Source organism: Amphiura filiformis, unplaced genomic scaffold (assembly GCF_039555335.1).
Source record: "Amphiura filiformis unplaced genomic scaffold, Afil_fr2py scaffold_45, whole genome shotgun sequence".
In the NCBI taxonomy this organism is placed as follows: Eukaryota; Metazoa; Echinodermata; class Ophiuroidea; order Amphilepidida; family Amphiuridae; genus Amphiura; species Amphiura filiformis.
The window spans coordinates 714,019-735,195 of record NW_027305509.1 but is presented as its reverse complement, the minus strand read 5'-3'; positions in this window follow the sequence as shown (position 1 = coordinate 735,195).

Sequence of the window (21,177 nt, the reverse complement as noted above, 5' to 3'; positions counted from 1 at the left end):
AAGTGACCATGTACACACCCCCAAAGTCACTTACATTATATTATAGAGGGCAGAATTAACCGTCCATTTGTTGCCGAAATGAGTAACATGTAATTGTGGATATAGCTAGCTCTTACTTTAAGCCCTCGATTTATAAGTGTCACTTGGCATAATTAGGTCTGAGTGTCCTGTGCTGGTTCGTCTTCTTTATCTTCACATGGAGACGGTTTCCAGAATGTCGGAATGCTTTGCTTTGACGGCATAACCATAACACATAGCTGGTTCTGAGTGCTGTTTTAGAAGCCACATCCATGATGTTACCTCTCTTCCCACTTGGTACTCTGAGAGCAGCGATGCATTTTGACAGCGATGTGTTGTAAATACCTCTGCTTCCAATTTCATTAGGGAAGTAGGGCGTACACCATGCCCTATTTTCCCAGTCGGCTACAAGATCTTGGTATTTGGTTTCCTTTTTTGCATTGGCATTTGACAGGTTTTCTTGCATTGGGACTGTAAGTTCAATGATGATAAATGTTTTGATCCTTTCAAAATAGATTGTAATATCAGGACGTTTTGCAGTCTCTGTGATATGGGAGGAAATACTACTTGCTTATGTTCCTCATCCATCAGAAATTCCCAGTCATTGGCCTTCTGTAAGAGGTTTGTTGAATCTCTTTTGGAAGAGGCAGTGCTGGATTCCGGTAGGTTACACCATCTGCAGTGCGGAATTTGACAGTAGTCATGTAGTTGGTATCATCTGGAGGGGTGTACGACTTCTGATTTGCCTCTTCAACGAAGGGCATTATGCCATTTGCTACAGCTTTCAGTGTCTGATCATGTATCCAATTGTATCTACCACTCTGCAGAGAATAGTTGTGTCTGTTTGAAGTCATTATTAATAAAAGAGTAACAGTGTGGATATAGGTTGTCATCACTACATGGCCTTATACAGGGTGTCCCAGAAAAAACTCCAAAATCCAAAAATCTAAACATCAGTGTATAGCCCATCTTATTCTGCATCTTATACGACAAATTTACTGGAATCTGTTGACTGATTGCGAAGAATTGAGCGATTACATAACGCATGCGTCAATTCACTTCATTCCAAGTTTGAAAGAAAGATCATTCAACACAATTCGCACTAGTAGTTATCTGTCAATGGGCTTCATATTGTGTTCTGTGAACTCCTTTTCGTTCTTTTAAACAATCTGTTTCTTGCAAAACATTTATTAGGTTTTGTTCAAATTTGAAAACCTACACGATATTGCAAATGACAGCTTGCATGTAAGATGATGCTCGGTACTTGTAAATACAGAACTATTGCATAAAGAATTCCAGCTGGCTTTAAAAAAATCTCATACACATTAATGTTTTTGGAATATTTCCAAGAAATTGTGATACAAAGTTTAAAAATTTCAATATCAATGTTGTATGCTATCAAAAATCACACGTAAAGCTGTAAGCACTTGATCATTGTCATAATGTTCTTCGAAAAGTTAAAATATAATATATTTGCACAACCTAAAGAATTAAAGGTGCAAAGCTTCCAATTGCAGAAATCAAAGTTTTCTCGGACAAACTGATATTCATCTTCAGTGAAAACATAATACCGTCGGATTATAATATAGATAATGTGGACTAAATTTAACGAGATGCACACACTTTAGGAAGCGGTGAGCGAGTATGAAAAAAGCGCTTTTGATCAAACTTGAATGAACTACATTAATGCGCGCATTATGTAATCGTTAATTTCTTCGCAACCAGTCAACCGAATCAAATACAATTTTCGTATATGACGCGCGATAAAATAGACTGTGCGTTACATTTAAAATGTTTGGATTCTGGTGTCTATTTCTCGACTTACGTTCAATTTTATTCACTCGGTAATTTTTTCTGGGACACCCTGTATCATGTATATAGTCATTATATTAGGACCGGTTTCTGACATAGGTTAAATTTAATAGTGATAAATGGGAAAAAATTGTTTATTTTTACTGATTACAACCTTACGATTATATCGTTCTATTTGAAGCAGTAGATGAATTTATTTATGAGCTCGAAATCAAAATGTGTCGATGGATGTGTCAATTAGTTATCATTTGATTAGGTAAGTGTGTACGTGGGAATGTCTGTTCATGTATATAAATCAACTATTTGTTGCATAGATTACGTGTACACGTCATAAATATGCACATAGAAATTTCAAGGTTCATTTGTACAAATCCACAAATTTGGGGTGTTGTTACGTACATCAATGACAGTTTTGTGCTAAGAGTTGGTCAGTCAATTTGAGAAAGTGCCAAGTCTTAGCACGAAACTGTCATTGAGGTACTTATCATCAACCCAAATTTGTGGATTTGTTCAAAAGAACCTTGAAATATCTATTTTACCGACGATCCTGATGAACTCATTTGCGGATGCACATACGAGTAGAAGCAGTTTGAACAATTGAATCCCGTACTTTATTATACACTATGTGAATGTGTGCTAAAATGTTTTATCTGAAGTTTTGATAATGAATATAAGATTTTCACTAAATCCACAATACTCGTACCTCCATGAAGAATAACATACCATACCAGTGGCAGTTTTTTACAGATATTATTTTTGATAAAACCTTGTTGACGAATAAATCGGTCATTTTTATTCTACAATATAGAAGACGATGTTATCGACTTATGCTTTATATTACTGTAAAAGGGCTGTTCCAGTCGAAATCTATACACCCCCCATAGAAGATATGAGTTAAAATCTCCCACAGATAGGGGTTGTAGATTCCTACCCATTCAGGTAGAATTTTAATTTTAAATTCACACTCCCTCTGTGGGAGATTAAGGTTACGTCTTCCATAGCGGTATCAACTACCCCTTTGGATTTGTTTCTATATTTCACGAAGTATTTCTTCAATTGAAAATATTTTTGACATGCATCATCAGCAGACTCATAGCATCAACGAAACCAATTTCATACGTGTAGTTGACTTCATGGATGCATGGGCACACATTAAATGAAAGAGTTCACTAATTCAGCAGTTGCACAAAGTTAATATGAAGCACTCAATTATAATGCAAGTTTTTCTGATACGTGATGCGTGGTTATAATGTAATTGCTCGATTAGGCCAATCAAATTATAGAAAATCAGGGCTTAACCCACCACTGATTGCAACAGAAACCATTTAACCAACAAATCTTTTCAGGAAAGTATATTAAAGGAAAATTGAAAAGTCCAAGTAATAGAACAGTGCCAAATTTGCATAAATCCAAAATGGCCGTTTATGCAGGAGTGAAATTTCAAAATTGTTCAAATCTTGTTTAAAACCTTACCAATGTCTTGCTCTTATCATATTAATTCCGAAAAAGTATAGTTTGACCAGTCTCCCACATACAGTTCTTGAGTTAGAGGCAAAATGTTCAAAGGTCATACAGGCTGAGTCAAAAAGAAGTAAACTCATGTTTGAGGGGCTGTAACTAGAGATCTGTAAGGAATCTGCTAAAAATGAAAATATTATTGGAAGGAGCACATTCTACACGTCTAATTTAAAAAAAGAATTGTTGGAATTGCTCACAGCAAACTCAAGTTATACTCATTTGAATACAACCACCCATTTTTGTAGCTGCACACGGTTTCACTTCCCAAATGAGTATAACTTTAGTTTGCTGTGCGCAATTATAACAATTTGTTTTTTATTTAGACGTGTAGAATTTGCTCTTTCCAATGATATTTTTATTTTTAGCAGATTCTTTACAGATCTCTAGTTACAGCCCTTCAAACAAGAGTTTACTTCTTTTTGACTCAGCCTGTATTTTATGGTTCACGTCCAGTCGTATACAACCGAAATATTCTTCAATTTTAATCCAACAGGTCTCAAATTGTTCCTTTGGCAAAAATATATCAAAATAAGAAAAGTTGTATTGTGTTGGATATTTTGCTACATAGGTTCATCACAAAATAGGTCAAGGTCAACAGGGCTTTTTGGATTTAAATCTAATGTGCCATATGTTACCAAGATAATAAACCACCTGATATATGACAAACTATTCTTTTTTGTGTTTCTGCAAGCGGAGCAATATAAACCATTTTTATCAAAATCAACATTTTTCAATTTTTGTCCCCCTGTGGAATCCAAATTCAAGCCACTCAGGCTGAAGGCATATTGTTTTCAGAATTGAGTTATTATCAGGTTTATATAAAGTAAAAAACCCCATGTTTATAATTGATTTGGTTGCAAAGTTACAATATTTTTTATATGTTCATAGTCTAACTATCTGCGTGTTTACACTGAGCACTCTGTATTTTTACCCGGTATTACCTGGTAACCCACAATCCGATTCACTCAGCAACCAGCACGTTTCTACTGATGCTTAAAATAAGGGTTGTGGTGTGTACCGGAAGTACTGAAAATATATTCCTGACCCCAAGCTGCTTTCCCCAAGCTGCTTTTGTAATACATACAATGTACATAAAAGAAGTTCATCACCCAGCAACCGTTAACCGTTGTGTTTCCACTGACAGAAATACCGGGTGTCACACCACATGATCTACCTCATGAGGTGGATCACAGTTGCCGGGTGTCCACATCGCATCACTCTAAACCGATCTGTTTCCACTGGGCACATTAACCGGTAACACTCTAAACAACATTACCCACATTTTTTTTTATCTCCGTGCATGTACGGTAAAGCAACAACCAATCGGCATTCGGAAAATCAATGACCCAATGACGTCATCGTCACATTTCCATTGACAAATTCCTAAAATGTACAAGCTAAAATAATCGTGACATGTACTGTCTGGAAATTACTACTCACATTGCATAACTTCTAAATTATTGGTTTATTTACGTGATGAGAAGGGCTGATTTCTCGGTAAAGTGCCTCGTTAAAATCCGCAAAGGGAAAAAAGGATTTTATAAACTATTTTATATCGGCATTTGCAGGAAACTCTCGGAAGACTGGTGAGCTCTTATAATAGTTCAATAGCATGAGTTTTAATTGCAGAATTTGACCTTGTTTATTTATCAATATCAATGTAGATTGTCATTAACCCAGCGTATTGTCGTTGTATTGAATGCACTGAGTCTTCTGCGGGTGCTTTGCAATTGTTTCGGATATGTTGTTTATGTTGACATCCTCAATCCATCTTTCGTATGATCAATACGCGCGTGGGTGTGTGTGTGTGTGTGTCTGTGGGAATGGGGGATGAATGGGCCCCCGGGGAGGAATGTGCGTCATCTGTACAGGCATTGATTCTTTTGAAAACGATCAGTCAGATACAATAATACTGTACTACTACTGCATAGCAGGGAGTCATTCTTTATTCTCAAGTGCAAATATCAATATTTGAATCATTTAACAAAAATTTAAAGTTAACATGAAAAGAAATCAACATGAAAGTTCATCATGATGCAGTCATGTCTACAGTAGAATTCATCTCGACCTTTGCAGGACTTAAACCCCATTAAAAGCTATTAAACCAAGATAACACTCATTGAAACAGCTCAACTGATTAAATCGGATCTTCTCTGGTTGTGCACATGTGTCTGTTTTATATGTGCGGTATCGCTACGAGGTGCTATAATACAGCTTCAGTTGGGTAACTGATTATAAAGGAAACGCAAGGAAACAATGGTATGTGGACCTTTGTTTACCTTTGTTCACGAAATGAGACAATGACCTGCTTTTTGTTAACCAGCATTCTTGAAAATGAGCAACATAATGATTGTTGACTTAACACGGTTTGGAAATAATTTCTTCATATTTTTGGTGTTATCTGTCGTTTACATATCCTTCCTAAAACACAAAAGTGGACTATTTTCAAACACCTAAATTAGCTAAAAATTTAGGACATGTTACAAAACTATATTTTCTAGAATTTCATAGAATAGTTTAAATGTAGCTTGTACCGTTTTTTTGTGGCATCCTTCAGAACGGAGCGGTCGTTTACCAATATAGCTCAATATTTTCGGTCAGATCTCCATTCAATTAACACGGGGAGTTGGCTAGCTATGAGCTAGCTATGCTTTGCCCTCACTCATATTCTACGAAAGTGCGACTATTTCTGAACATCTAACCTAGCTGTAATTTTAGGTCATGTTAGAGAAATATATTTGCTAGAAGTTTGGAGAATAGTTTAAATATTGGCCGGTTATTTTTCACACAGTGATGTTAACTAGGCAAATGCAATATACTTCTCATACACTATTTGTAAAGGTCGCGCGTCAATGGTGAGAGCACTGTGTATTGTGTGTTTGACTGCTGGATAAATATGCGTGGTGCAGTTTTGGAGCTTAGGCAATATGGCGAATTACTTTGAAGTTGAGAATGGGTAAATTATACTGTGCCACACGTAGTAAAGCAGTTCCTATCGTGGCATTCTGAATTGTTGTCCAAGATTCTGCTTTCTGAGTGGACTGAATCGGATTTATCATAGTCGCATTCATGAGGTGATAACACTTTGCAAATGAAAAAAACACGTTTATTTTATTCTCAAAAACACTGGGTGTTTGACATGAAAAATGTAAAATCGCATTTAATGAATTTACGTTTAGTGTTTAACAGAATAAAACAATTACAAAATATAGGATACCATAAACATTGAGCGTTTTAACTAATAAGTTAAAAACAACATAGCAGTGATGTATCGTTCGAGTCCGGACTCGGACTCGAGTCCGGACTCGAGTCCACTTTCGGACTTGGCTCGGACTCGGACACAAAAAGACTCGGCTCGGCTCGGACTCGGACACAAAAGGACTCGGACTCAAAGCCGAGTCCGGTCCGAGTCCAGTCCAATTAAATCCATGTAAAATGTGAAATGATTATCTAAAAATGTCAAAATAGATCTCACATTTGTTGACTAGAATTATTTGGTCATTTTCCAAATTAATTGGGGCTGTCAAATCTGTGATCTGTCATATATCCTACATATCCACCAAATTATTTAGATTTATCTGTCACTTAACAGAATCATATTACATGTAGTGTTATCATTTAAAATGAAATATAATTAATTACATGTAAATGGATAATTTTATTAAATATTTGCACTATAAAAAATATCGAAGAGTTCTTTCATGGAACTTTCCAAATCATTAAAACTCTTAGAGAGAAACATGCACACTGCACTACATCTCAGCTCCCACTCAGTAAATTGGTACTCAAACATAGGGCTATTATACCAGGGTGCTGTTGTTTGTGTGTGCTCACTACTCACTGGCACTGCACATTGTGGGACAATTTTGAAAAGATGTTTAGAATTAATGGTGAATTTCTGCTAGTATTATTATTATTATGACGATGATGATAACGATGATGACGAAGGTGATGATGATGATGACGATGATGATGATGTTATTTTTATGTAATGTATTTGAATACATTGCAATTCATTTACATGACTTGTACGCTTCTCTAGTCTCTGGGTGCAAGAGTTTACATGTGTGCCACACACACACAAATATTCACACATGACTGCTGTCTGATACAGGTGATCTGATGATCTGATATATGTAGATTTTACCTTCAGGAGTTACATGTACCATTGTGTGGTATGGGTGGTTGGTTGACTTGGGTTGAGTCCTTGAAATGTCAACTGTGTGAGGTGCACTGGGGTGGGGTTTGGTAGGGTGGGAGTGTATAGGGAGAGTGGTGTGTGGTGTAGTGAGTGACCTTTGACCAATGACCTTGTTTTTCTACAATTTTATCATCAAAATGCCATAAAATTATGTGGAATCTTTGAAATTTTCTTTTTTTCAGCAAATTTGTGTTGTGAATTTTTAAATTAGAAACAAAATATAAAATTTTGCTCCATTTCTTATGATCCATTTTTTCAAAATGTTATACCAAATGACCCCCTTCTTTCAAAATTTTTATACCCAATTACCCCTTTTTCAATTTGTTATACCCAATGACCCATTTTTAAATTATACAAATAGGCTTATACTAAGCAATGCCAATAGGAAGATACATGTCACATTAAAGTTTAATGACCCCCCCTACACCGGGAATGGACTCTGACTGAGTCCGGACTCGAGCCGGACTCGAGTCGACTCGCGTCTTATTTTTGTTGGACTCGGACTTGGCTCGGACTCGGCACCCCCGGACTTGGACTCGAGTCCGGACTCGGACACAAAAGGACTCGGACTTGGCTCGGACTCGGATACAATCTGGACTCGGCTCGGCTCGGACCCGGACAAGCTGGACTCGGGTACAAGTCTGCAACATAGGAGCACTCACTACCATAATTGCTAAGGAACTACGATGTCATTTACAATAAGGATAAAGGTGTCATCAGAAGATATTGAGTGGCATTTTTGCATAAATTATTATCTACAATATATTAGTAGGGTACAGAATGGAGGTCCCGTTCTCGGTGTGAGTACAAGAAGTTTTGAAGGTGTTTTTTTTATAGATTTTAGGGCGCTGAATAAAATGGGAGGGGTCTGTACCATCGAAAAGTGTGGGGAACTCACGCTAGAGGGCGTTTTTCAAAATGGCCGCCAAAATCCCTTAAAATCACCATAACTTGGTCAGAGAAGCACCCAGCAGAACGATTCTGATGTCTATACCCATGTTTTCAGGGTCAAGGAATCTAATAGAGTCATTTACAACAGCCTAGGACCTATCATTCCAAGATGGCTGCCAAAATTTCAAAATGGCCGCCAGTGAACATTAACTTGGCTATATATCGGGTGCAGAAAGTCCTAGAAGCATGATTCTGGTGTCTATACCCATGTTTACAGGGTCTAGAAATCCATTAGAATAATCTAAAACAGTACAGAACCTTAAAATCCCAAGATGGCCGCCAAAATTGAAAAATAACCAGCACTAAAATGCAGAATTTTGCCTATATCTTATCTTATCTGTGGTTTAGACGGTCCTATCCGGGGTTTACGAATCTTACCTGGGGCTAAGATGCCTTAATCTTAGCATAACGCAGTCTAAACCCCAGATAAGATATCTAAACCCCAGATAAGGCGCCGTAACCCCAGATTAAGGGACGTAGACCCCAGATAAAGCAGGACAAACCCCAAATAAGGTGCCTTAACCCTAAATAAGGAACATAAACCACAGATAAGACATCTAAGCCCCATGTAAGGTTGCCTTAACTCTAGATAAGGGTCGTAAACCCCAGATAGGGCATCTAAACCCCAGATAAGAGACGTAAACCCCCAGATAAGGCGCCTTAACCCCAGATAAGGAACGTAAACACCAGATAAGGTATCTAAATCCCAGATAAGGTGCCTTAACTTCGGATGAGGGGCGTAAACCTAGGATAACACAGTCTAAACCCCAGATAAGGCATTTATACCCAATATAAGGTGCCTTATACCCCAAATAAGGGATGTTAACCCTAGATAAGGCAGTCTAAATCCCAGATCCATTCTTTAGGCATCTAAACCCAGATAAGGCACCTTAACCCCCGAAAAGGGACGTAAACCCCAGATAAGGCAGTCTAAACTCCAGATAAGGAACCTTAACCCCAGATAAGGGATGTAAATATAGGATAATGCAGTCTAAACCCCAAATAAGCTGCCTTAACCCCTGATAAGGGACGTTAACTGAGGATAACACTGTCTAAACCCCAGATAAGGCATCTAAACCCCATATATCATAGGCACCGTAACCCCAGATAAGGGACGTAAGCTCCAGATAGGGCACCTTAAACCCTAGATAAGGAACGCAAACCCCAGATACGGCATCATAACCCCAGATAAGGCATCTAAACCCCAGATAAGGTGCCTTAACCCCAGAAAAGAGACGTAAGCCCCAGATAAGGCAGTCTAAACCACAGATAAGGCACCTAAACCCCATCTAAACAATCTAAACGCCAGATAAGACCCCTTAACCCCAGATAAGAGATGTAAACCCCAGGTTACGTCCCTTATCTAGGGATAAGGCACCTTACCCAGGGTTTAGATGCCTTATCTGGGGTTTACGCTCCTTATCTGAGGGAAGGTGCCTTTTTTGGTTGTTAGACTTCCTTGTCTGCGGTTAAGGTGCCTTATCTTGGGCTCAGATTGTGTTATCATAATTTATGTTTACGTCCCTTATCTGGGGTTACGGCGCCTTACCTGGGGGTTTAGACTGCGTTATCTTCAGTTAATGTCCCTTATCTGGGCTTAATGCTATGCCTGCTAGCCATAAGCTTAAACATAAAAAGTCCAAGTTTTGAGATATTTTCTCAAAATATCAAGAGCTATCTAAAGAACCACTGAACCAATACTAGGCTTGTTTGTACTCATTTTAATGCATTTTTCATGTTGATTTCAGATATGGTAATGAAAATTTACAATTCTGAAATTTTTGAAATTTTGAATTTTTTTAATAACTTGTCGTCTGCAGTCGACACCCGCGTGGAGAGAGTTAAGGCACCTTATCTGGGGTTTAGACTGCATTATCCTAGATTCACGTCCCATATCTGGGGTTAGGGCCCCTTATCTGGGGTTTAGACTGCATTATCCTAGACTTCACATCCCTTATCTGGGGTTAGGGCGCCTTATCTGGGGTTTAGACTGCATTATCCTAGATTCACGTCCCTCATCTGGGGTTAGGGCCCCTTATCTGGGGTTTAGACTGCATTATCCTAGATTCACATCCCTTATCTGGGGTTAGGGCGCCTTATCAGGGCACCTTATCTTGGTTTAGTTGCCTTATCTGGGATTTAGACTGCCTTATTTGGAGTTTAAACTGCCTTATCTGGAGCTTACGTCCCATATCTGGGGTTTAGATGCCTTATCTGGGGTTTAGACTGTGTTATCCTAGGTTTACGTCCATCATCTGAAGTTAAGGCGCCTTATCTGGGATTTAGATGCCTTATCTGGTGTTTACGTTCCTTATCTGGGGTTAAGGCGCCTTATCTGGGGTTTAGACTGCCTTATCTGGGGTTTACGTCTCTTACCTGGGGTTTAGATGCCTTATCTGGGGTTTACGACCCTTATCTAGAGTTAAGGCACCTTACGTCAGGTTTAGATGTCTTACCTGTGGTTTATGTTCCTTATTTAGGGTTAAGGCACCTTATTTGGGGTTTGGCCTGCTTTATCTGGGGTCTACGTCCCTTACTCTGGGGTTACGGCGCCTTATCTGGGGTTTAGATACCTTATCTGGGGTTTAGACTGTGTTATGCTAAGGTTAAGGCATCTTAGCCCCAGATAAGGATCGTAAACTCCACGATAAAGCCGTCTAAACCACAGAGAAGATAAGATATAGGCAAAATTCTGCATTTAAGTGGCGGTTATTTTTCAATTTTGACGGCCATCTTGGGATGTTAAGGTCCTGTGTTGTTCTAGATTATTCTAATGGATTTCTAGACCCTGTAAACATGGGTATAGACACCAGAATAATACTTCTAGGACTTTCTGCACCCGAGATATAGCCAAATTAATTTTCACTGGCGGCCATTTTGAAATTTTGGCAGCCATCTTGGAATGATAGGTCCTAGGCTGTTGTAAATGACTCTATTGGATTCCTCGACCCTAAAACATGGGTATAGACATCAGAATCGTGCTGCTGGGTGCTTCTCTGACCAAGTTATGGTGATTTTAAGGGATTTTGGCGGCCATTTTGAAAAACGCCCTCTAGCGAGAGTTCCCCACACTTTTCGATGGTACAGACCCCTCCCATTTTATTCAGCGTCCTAAAATCTATATAAAAACACCTTCAAAACTTCTTGTACTCACACCGAGAACGGGACCTGCATTCTGTACCCTACTATATGACTTCTTTACACTGTAAAATCGGTGACGTGTGACGCGTTTAGAAACTAAATATGTGACATGTGACATGTTTAGAAACTGAACACAGTGGAAAACTAAGTGTTTAACTGGTAAACACGTAAATAAAGATTGATATGTTAAACATAGTGTTTAAAATAGGTGATGTGCAGGGACAGGCGATTTGCGAGGAAAAAAATAGCAAATTGCGCGGAATTGCGCGGAACTCTTTTTTCAGTGCTAATCATGTATACCTGCCCATAGGGAAAAAATAGCCAATTGCGCGGAATTGCGCGGAAAAAAAGTTCCGCGCAAATCGCCTGTCCCTGGTGATGTGTGACGCGTTTAGAAACTAAACATGTGACACGTGACCGAGAATGTGACGTGTTTAGAAACTGATCACAGTGTTTAGCTGGGAAACTAGCTGTATTTAGCTAGGCGGTCAGGCTGTTTATAGCTAAAAGACGTTTTTCTACATCACCGGGAAAACTCTACCATGAAATTACATCTTTCAGAGGGTAGTTGTTCCAGTTGTAGCTCATAGGTGAATAACTACTTTGCTAGTGAATTGCTGCTAAGGTAACTGTAAATAAACATGTTCTGCATGGCAAGATAAGCTTAAAGAACAGCCTGATGAATTATGCAACATTGTCTTGATAGCCTGGGCTACATGAACGTAGTCTAATTTTTCATTCGTCAAAGACATACAGTGCCAGGTCATGGAAGCTATTGACTAATGACTATTATTCATCTACCCTAGTCCCCCGGTGCTGAAATCTGAAGTGGCAGTTGGTATTAACAATGGTGTCTTTTTTTTTTTTTTTTTTGCTTTGACTTTTGTTCAAATGTCTGCTAGTTGTGATGATGTTTTAACAGCAAACTTTGAGTCATAAACCCTAAATTTGTTCACAAAATCAGTTTTGTCAGATTATACTTTTCATTTTCAAATTTCTCTCACTTCGTGGTCAGGTAATTTGAAAAATAGTTAAAGAAATTAACAGGTTTAATATAACTGATTTAGCTTATTTCATTTACCCTGCAAAATGCGAAAATTTTGGGTCACCTGCCCTAAAGTTGATTTTATGAATTAAGTATTGCATTTTTGAAATCGTGACTATTCTGATATTTTCATGAGCATGTTTGTGAATATGTAATTATGCATGTTAGCATATTTATGTCAGATAAATTGTAAGGATGGTGGCATGGTGGCATAATTTTTACTACTGTTTTATGGTAAAATTCTGAAAACAAATGTGGTAAAACATGGAAATGGTTGAAGGAAGTAACGTGTTTTCTGAAATTTGGTTAATTATTAGAAATATAAATAAAATGTAAGTTTTTGTATGTGTGTCACAGTGTGTAATAAGTGTTACAGGTAATTAAACATGCCACAGTGTTTAGTTTCTAAATGCTGCGATATGTTTAGTTTTTGGCAAGCTAAAATTTGTCCCAATCCACGCGTTACACGCCACTGATCCACTCTACCTCTGTAACCTATTTATAATAACAAACAAGTGCTTCGCTAAATTTTTCCACTTTCAATATTTTACTTTGATCTAATTTGTCTTTCCTTACAATTTATAATTGTTTCAAGATTGACTCAGAGGGGCGGCATTATGTATCCTTTTCCCCTTCAAGTCTTTATTTGAATATCTGCTCAAATATTGCGATATAAATACCATAGTCTAATATTTACAATTTATTTTCAGATCACACCAGTACAGATTACTCATTACTCACGTTTGCAACATCTATAGTTTTTATTCAAACATCAACAAATAAATAGGTATACCTTTAACACAATATATAAATAGCTCACGCATATCGCCTAAAACATTGCAAGTTATCGTCCTGGCGGTTTCAACTGCTCGCGTTTGTACGAGGATTGGTCAATAATATCCCTCAACCATTGTTTATCTCCGCTCATGCATGACTTATAGATGACTGTTACTTACGATCAATAAAGTTTATACCTTTGTCTTTCAAAACACAAAACAATTAGTATCAGAGTACCTTTAATTGCGTAATCTCATTTGCATAAAGTCATTGCTATATGTACACTGACAATTGTCAATATTGGCGGGAAATTTGAATTGTAGTTGAGGAATGTGTAATAAAAAGAAGCAGAAGTAAGGACCAAAGCAGTTTACAAGCTCTATTTTTGGTATGAGGTAATCTGAGTATATTCAATTGATAATTGTGAAAGAAGAAATGTATCCGTCAACAGGTGAGGAAATGGACCGGCTTTGAACTTCACCAAAAATAGGCCTTAATAACAAACAAAAATGGTGTGAAAATCGCGAGAAAAGAACCCACATGGTAGAAGAAAGAATCCATATTATCTCCAAAATAAAACATAAACAAATATGATTATTGGTATGGTATGAGAGATCATAGTCAGGACAATAGAATTTGTTGCAATAAAAATAGAAAAACAAAACATGCGCATGCGTTGATGGAAAGTACCAAAAATGTATGAAAAAAGTAAAATCATCAAAAAAGCGTTAAAATATGACTACTACAAGGTTTGCATAACAGTAGCTGTGTGAGTGAATTGATATACCAAATCTGATGCAAAAATGAGACATACTTTTCGAAATTCAAATTTCTTATTCAATCCAGAGCCTCTCTATGGTGTGCTCCTTTGATTAAAAAAGCAAGACCTTTTGAAAGTAAGGGTTTATTAAGAAATAAATGTTTGTGGTTTCACCACTGGGACCTCCCTTTTTAATAATCAGTAGATACCCAATGAAACCAGGTACCATTTGTTAAATTTTGTCATGGATTAATCTTTTTATCTGTTATTATGTAAAGAACAATGGGTGATAAAGCCTAAAAAATGGTATAGATCTCAAAAGAGTACATCATTTCTATGTTATCGGTCTACAAAGTTGCAAAAACCGCGCCAGATTCCATACTTTTATTCTCGAGATATTTGGAATTATATAACAATACCTCAATTTGACGCGAGATTTTCTTGATTACTTTTCACCATAAGTCAGGCAGTGTCCATACGCTATTGTGTTTATGCTAATGTCATTACGTAATCAAGTATTCAGCATCGGTAATACATATTTGTTTTGAAAGACAAAAGTACAAATTTGTATTTAGCGTAAGTAACAGTCATCCAAGGCATGCATGAGCGGAGATACACCATAGTTGCGGGAACTTATTGACCAGCCCTAGTAAACTGGCCTCAAAAAGAAACTTATAATTCTTCACAAGGTCATATCTTAAAATCCTGTCTATAAAAATGAACAAAAATTACACACAGGATTACTTCAATGCTCTGCTCTAAACACATGTCAGTAACCAAGCAGGTTAATAGTTGGAACCCATCAAAAGAAATCTGTTGGGCTGTGAATGTGGTCCAGGAAGGTGTTCCATGTCAGTGTATTTTGCTGTTGTGTCAGTTGGACAACTGCTTGGTTACTGACATGTGTTTAGAGTAGAGTATTGAAGTAATCCTGTGTGTAACTTTTGTTCATGTAGAGGCGAATAATTGGAACCCAGCAAAAGAAATCTGTTGGGCTGTGAATGTGGTCCAGGAAGGTGTTCCATGTCAGTGCACTTTGCTGTTGTGTCAGTTGGACAACTGTTTGGTTACTGACCAGTGTTTAGAGTAGAGTATTGAAGTAATCCTGTGTGCAATTTTTGTTCATTTTTATGGAGAGGATTTTAAGATATGACCTTGTGAAAAATTATAAGTTTCTTTTTGAGGCCACTTTATATTAACCAAGCTTTCCGAATTCTTGCTTCAATATGCAAAAGTCTGATTTTTTTGTGATTTTTCAGGGTATTCTTTTTCAGCAATCATTGACTGTTCCTTACATTATTCTTAAAAAAGTACAGTTTGATACTAACTTGACCTTTTGATGGGTTAAGTACAAGTAAGTAGCTCCTGGATACGGGTCTGGAGAATGTTTATTTACTTCTTGTTGGTTTTATTTATTTATTTATTTATTTATTTATTTATTTATTTATAACAAGTTTACTTTACAAGTGACTAACTTTGGAATTTAGAGTGCTCAAACCCATTACAGGTGAGCTATAGAAACAAATTCAAAGTATAGACCTCTGGCAAGGCAACCGTTACATAAAGTTTCACGGAATACCCTCACTTACGCTCATTGGGTATACCGATCATCAGACGGATGATGATCGGTATACCCAATGAGCGTAAGTGAGGGTATTCCGTGAAACTTTATGTAACGGTTGCCTTGCCAGAGGTCTATACTTTGAATTTGTATTTATTTATTTATTTATTTATTTATTTATATATTTAAAGGTATACCATTTACCTGCAGCTACCAGAAGGTACCACCATTACATAAGCAAAGTCAAAAAACACTGAAATATATTATCCGTATAATGAAGAGACTGTTTCCATTTGGGATTAAATCCACGTTGTCGAAATTGAGATATGTACAGAACATGTTTGGTCAGTAATTCCCTCGATGTTTTTCGGAAATTTCCTAATGAAATTATAATTCATAAAGTTTAAGAGGTATTTGAATTCCGTTTTCTGTTTTCAGATTTGCCATAGTATTTCAGGTGCACCTTATTTTGAACTAAAGTGGTTTCCTGAAAATTGGTCGAAAGTGTTCGGTTTTTTTACAAAAGGAGTTTAGTTCCCTTTTGTACCAAGATAAAAATATACGGCAAGATTACAACGAAAACAAAATAATGAAACAAATCCGGTTTTTAAGCTCAAACTATGGTCTCTTTCGTATGTTATTAAATCAAAGGGTTTTTTATTTATCTTTTTGGGGGGTGGGAGGGGGGGTTCTCAGAAATATGCAAAATGGACTTAATCCCTTTTGGAAACATCAAATACTTAATTGTTTGAAATGCAGAATATGTTTGATAAGCAAGTGGTGTGCACAACAACCGATATTAGCATTATTATACACTAGCTATTGTACATGTATTCTATTATTATGACGTAAGACTTGAAATGATATGGTGTAATGAATAACACGTCGTGTTAACCGCGTACTGACGTATTCCAGCTAACTATAAACCGGTCCTTTTTATTTTATAATGACTATAATAGAGGGCGACGTCATCGGCGGCTCTGTGGTGCAAAGCCGCCCTTGCCATAGTCACATACTGGCTGCCCGCGCTCGATTGTAGGGCACTTCACGGGTAATATAGGGATGGTTTGTAGTGATCTGCTTTTCGTCAGTACTCGAAATAAACGTGACACGTGATCCAAAGCGATAGTATGTTGTGTTTAGAAACCATTAATATTGTCTGAATTTGTAGAACAATAATTGACTATGGTTTATAATAATCTGGTTTTCGTAAGTATGCTAAATAAAGGGGATACGGTACATATCGTCGTGATCCACAGCGATGGTTTGTCATTATTGTTGTCTTGAATTGTAGAACAGTAATCAGATTGACTATGTGGACTGACCAATTGATTTACCATGATATGGGTCGCTATGGATCAATTATAGCAACATTTCAATTCTTATATCCATTATACTAAATATTCACAATATTCACAATATTCAAATACATTTATGCACTACAGTGTGGTTACATTTTACTTAAACACAACAATACATATTGATATTTACTTCTATAAGATGGTTGGAGCCAAGACAAGTTATTGTTTTCAAAATGCTGTCTTACATAACCCAGACCGTGAACCGCATATACCCATATATGAAAGTGACGTGCCTCAGACAAGTCCGATAAGGTCATCCGTTGACAGATTACGTTGACAAATAGGGGCATTTCGGTAACCGAAAAACCAAACAAATCGAGCAAAAATATTGCACATTTCTCACACACGTTTCCTTTTTTAGCTTGCATCATTTCATACATTAAAAAAAAACCTCGACGCTATTTGAATGGTCCGTTGGCCTGAAAATAGATTTTTCATCGTCAAAAGAAGTATAAATATCCATAGCCCGGTAGACCTATTTTCATTCCACTGCAGCAATGTACTCGTTCATACGCAGGAACGTGCATTAATACGAGTTTCAGGAAATTCATTTATCGTGTCTTTTTTCCACACAGACTGGAAACGTCTCGACGGGTCGCGATGTTAACGTCGTGTTATGTACAACTCATCGTCTAATTATGTGCATACGCCGTGGACAACACTGATCTTAGCATTATATTCACTAGCTACAATACATTGAGTTTTATTATGACATAAGATTTGAAATGGTATGGTGTGATAATAACCGCATACTGATAAACTATAAACAGTTCCTTTTATTTTGTAATAATTATAGTCATATCGATTTTGTTTACGGTGTAAAGCCATTCTAAGTTACAGACCCTCTTCACAAGTTATATAGGGACGGTTTATAATAAAGTGGTATTCACCATTATGCGGAAATCACGGCAATGTAACATGTTTAAATCATAGTTAACCCTGGTTGGAACCATGCTAACTCTGGTTATAGAGGACGGTTTATAATAAACTGGTATTCGCCATTATGCGGAAATCTGGCTCCTACAAAAATAGTTTTGTGTCAAAATCAATGGTATTGAATTTGAGATCAATATCAATTTGGCTAAATAATTGATTTAAATGCCGCTCTATGATTTTTATGATTTTTTGATTTATTTGTCCCCATTCACATTTCAATTCTTATAGTCATTATACTAATATTTTTTCACAATATTCAAAGACATTTATATAAAGGAAACACTTCACTTTGTTTATATTTTGCTTAATCACGACGATACTAGTTGTTATTTAAATTAAAGTTTTGATCCCAACACAATTAACATTGATTCCTACATCTACATTTTTAGATGGTACTGCATCTTTCATACGCGTGAGTAAGAATTAATTTCTTGTGTTTGGACCATAAGTTTAAATTTAAATCATGTATCTACAAATACATTTTTTGAATACATAAACACAGAATTTCTTATGTTATTTCAGTGAATGCTAACATTAGCCTACAGGCATCCACTATCCTTGGAATACACTATTTACAAGTTTATCATAGTGTCAAGGGCGACATCATCATAGGTCAGTTATCTGTCCAGTCCAGCTTTCCAGAATGTGACATTCGCATTGTTTGATATCAGGTGAAAGCTCATATTTTTCTTATTAACATACTGAAATTAGGCGTTCCAAATCGGCATATTTCCAACGAAATCATCAGAAAACTGTTGAATAAGTATGGACTTTGGTATACCACATTTGAGACTAATTCGACAGTTTTTGTAAGATATCATTGGAAATAGATCAATTTGGATCTAAATTTCAATATGTAAATGAGACAAATATATGGCCTTTCATTTAATATCAATATATTGCATGATTATGATGATTATCATTAATAAAACACTGAATACTACCAGTACCATGCTGTATAAATGTCAGTAATTCCATAATTCCTACATAAACATTTATGTTTCATTTGGTACCAAAATTTGATAAAAAGTAAACATGTTTCAAAAGAAATAGGTGTTTTGGATTTCAAAACATGGGGTCTTCAAATAGCTGTTAACAAATTTTAAACACACTGTATATTTAAGCGACACAGGGCACTCGATACAAATATATGAGTGTCTCCTGATTCCCCGTAAACATCATTAGTAGCTACAATATTTACGCATTTTATCTTATCACAATATTCATAACTATTCTAGTCTATCACATTAATGTAAAAAGGTCATTGACCAATAATTGGGTGCATACGAGTGGATCCGGAAAAAAGAAGGCCAAATGATTTTTAGCGAACTTCAAATGTTTCTTACCAGGTAGTAGTCAGGGAGAAGCCGATAGGAGTCTTAGTAATCCTTAGTGTTGAGGTGGCCTTGAGGCTACTAAGCCTAGCCTGCTTCGAAGCCACAGTCTTAACTCTAGCCGGGTTTCTTAAACGCAAATGCAACCTAGCCTTAGTGGTCTTGCATGCTTAACGCTTGCCATCCTCGTCCCTTTCTACCAGCGACTTAATTGTATAGGCCTGCTCCTAGTGCTAGATGTTTGTCGCACATATTTTTCACCACCCATAGACCAACTGCTACCTATAAACTAATTCTATACAACGAAAAGCGCCTAACAAAACCATCTTGCCTTGCTCTTCTGTGGAACTACTTTTGTCTTACGTCTAAAAATTAATCAATGTGCCTGCATCCTTTCATGATGAATAGAATACAGAACTTTTAAGTTATAATTTCTGTAATACATCGTATATCTACAGAATCATAAAGGAAAAGCATACAAGTGTGCAGTGAGTTTTATATTCTTTATAAACATTTGTGTAAAATTAAATTTGTACGGACATAATAACATTTTTATGTTAATTAAAAGCAGACAATAACTTTTTTTTAGTTTTGATATTGAAAATAAGCCAGTTTAAAAACAACAGCATTGAATATAAAATAAAGCTTTTACATTACAAAAATAGCTTTTGGCCCTAAATGTATTTATATTATTATTTTGATAAAGCTCCATACTATTATTAGGCCTATAACTCGTTGTGAGGGATTTGGTTAAAATTTGTTTGCGGTGGAGGTTGCAGAATTATACACATCATAGGCATACCTAACATTGGCTCTATTTGATATCAATAGTGGTTTAAAACGGAGTTAGGCAAATCGGCTAATTCTTATCTACCTCTTGGGACAAAACAACCGTCTGACGTCTTCAAGTAGATCCAACTGTGGAGAAAGCATAATAATAATAATATAATAATAATAATAATAATAATAATAATAATAATAATAATAATAATAATAATAATAATAATAATAATAATAATAATAATAATAATAATAATAATAATAATAATAATAATAATAATAATAATAATAATAATAATAATAATAAAAAATCTGTACATCTGTACATGTTTTACATCACCCTTGCTTATCCAGTATAGGATTATAAAATGTTTCATCCTGAAATAGTATACAAATATTAACTGTCTATGAGTGTGATGGTCGAAATATAATCACGAGGTGAAAGATGGATTGTTCCATTCCACGAGCCGGAACGGCGAGTGGAATGGAACAATATATCTTTCACCGAGACAGTTAATATTTGTTTTATATCACTCATGCATAAATTCTATTACTAAAATACTAGTTAAGGTAGGAAATATATTTTTTCATCAACATAACACCATGTTTTGCAGTAATATACTTCACATTTTTGGGTCCACCCCATAACTAATAGTCCAAGAGTCAGCGCACGGCTTGGCGCATGCGCACTACGGCAGAGCACTATGATGGTAAAGACCTTGTAAAGACTATCACACGGAGAGGGTGATGGTAAAAATGGCAGATGGTAATCAACCAATGAACTGTCTAGAATTTATGTATGAGTGATATAATACGGCATATCGGTCAAATCGACTATGGAATATCCAAGGCCAAGCAAGGTTTTATATGAAAGTTTGTCCTCAATGCATTCTTTCAATACATACCTTCTGGATCTTGGTTGCTGTTATCCAATCGTACCAAACCAGTCCCGGTTGTATCCTATGAAACGGAGTAAAGGAAT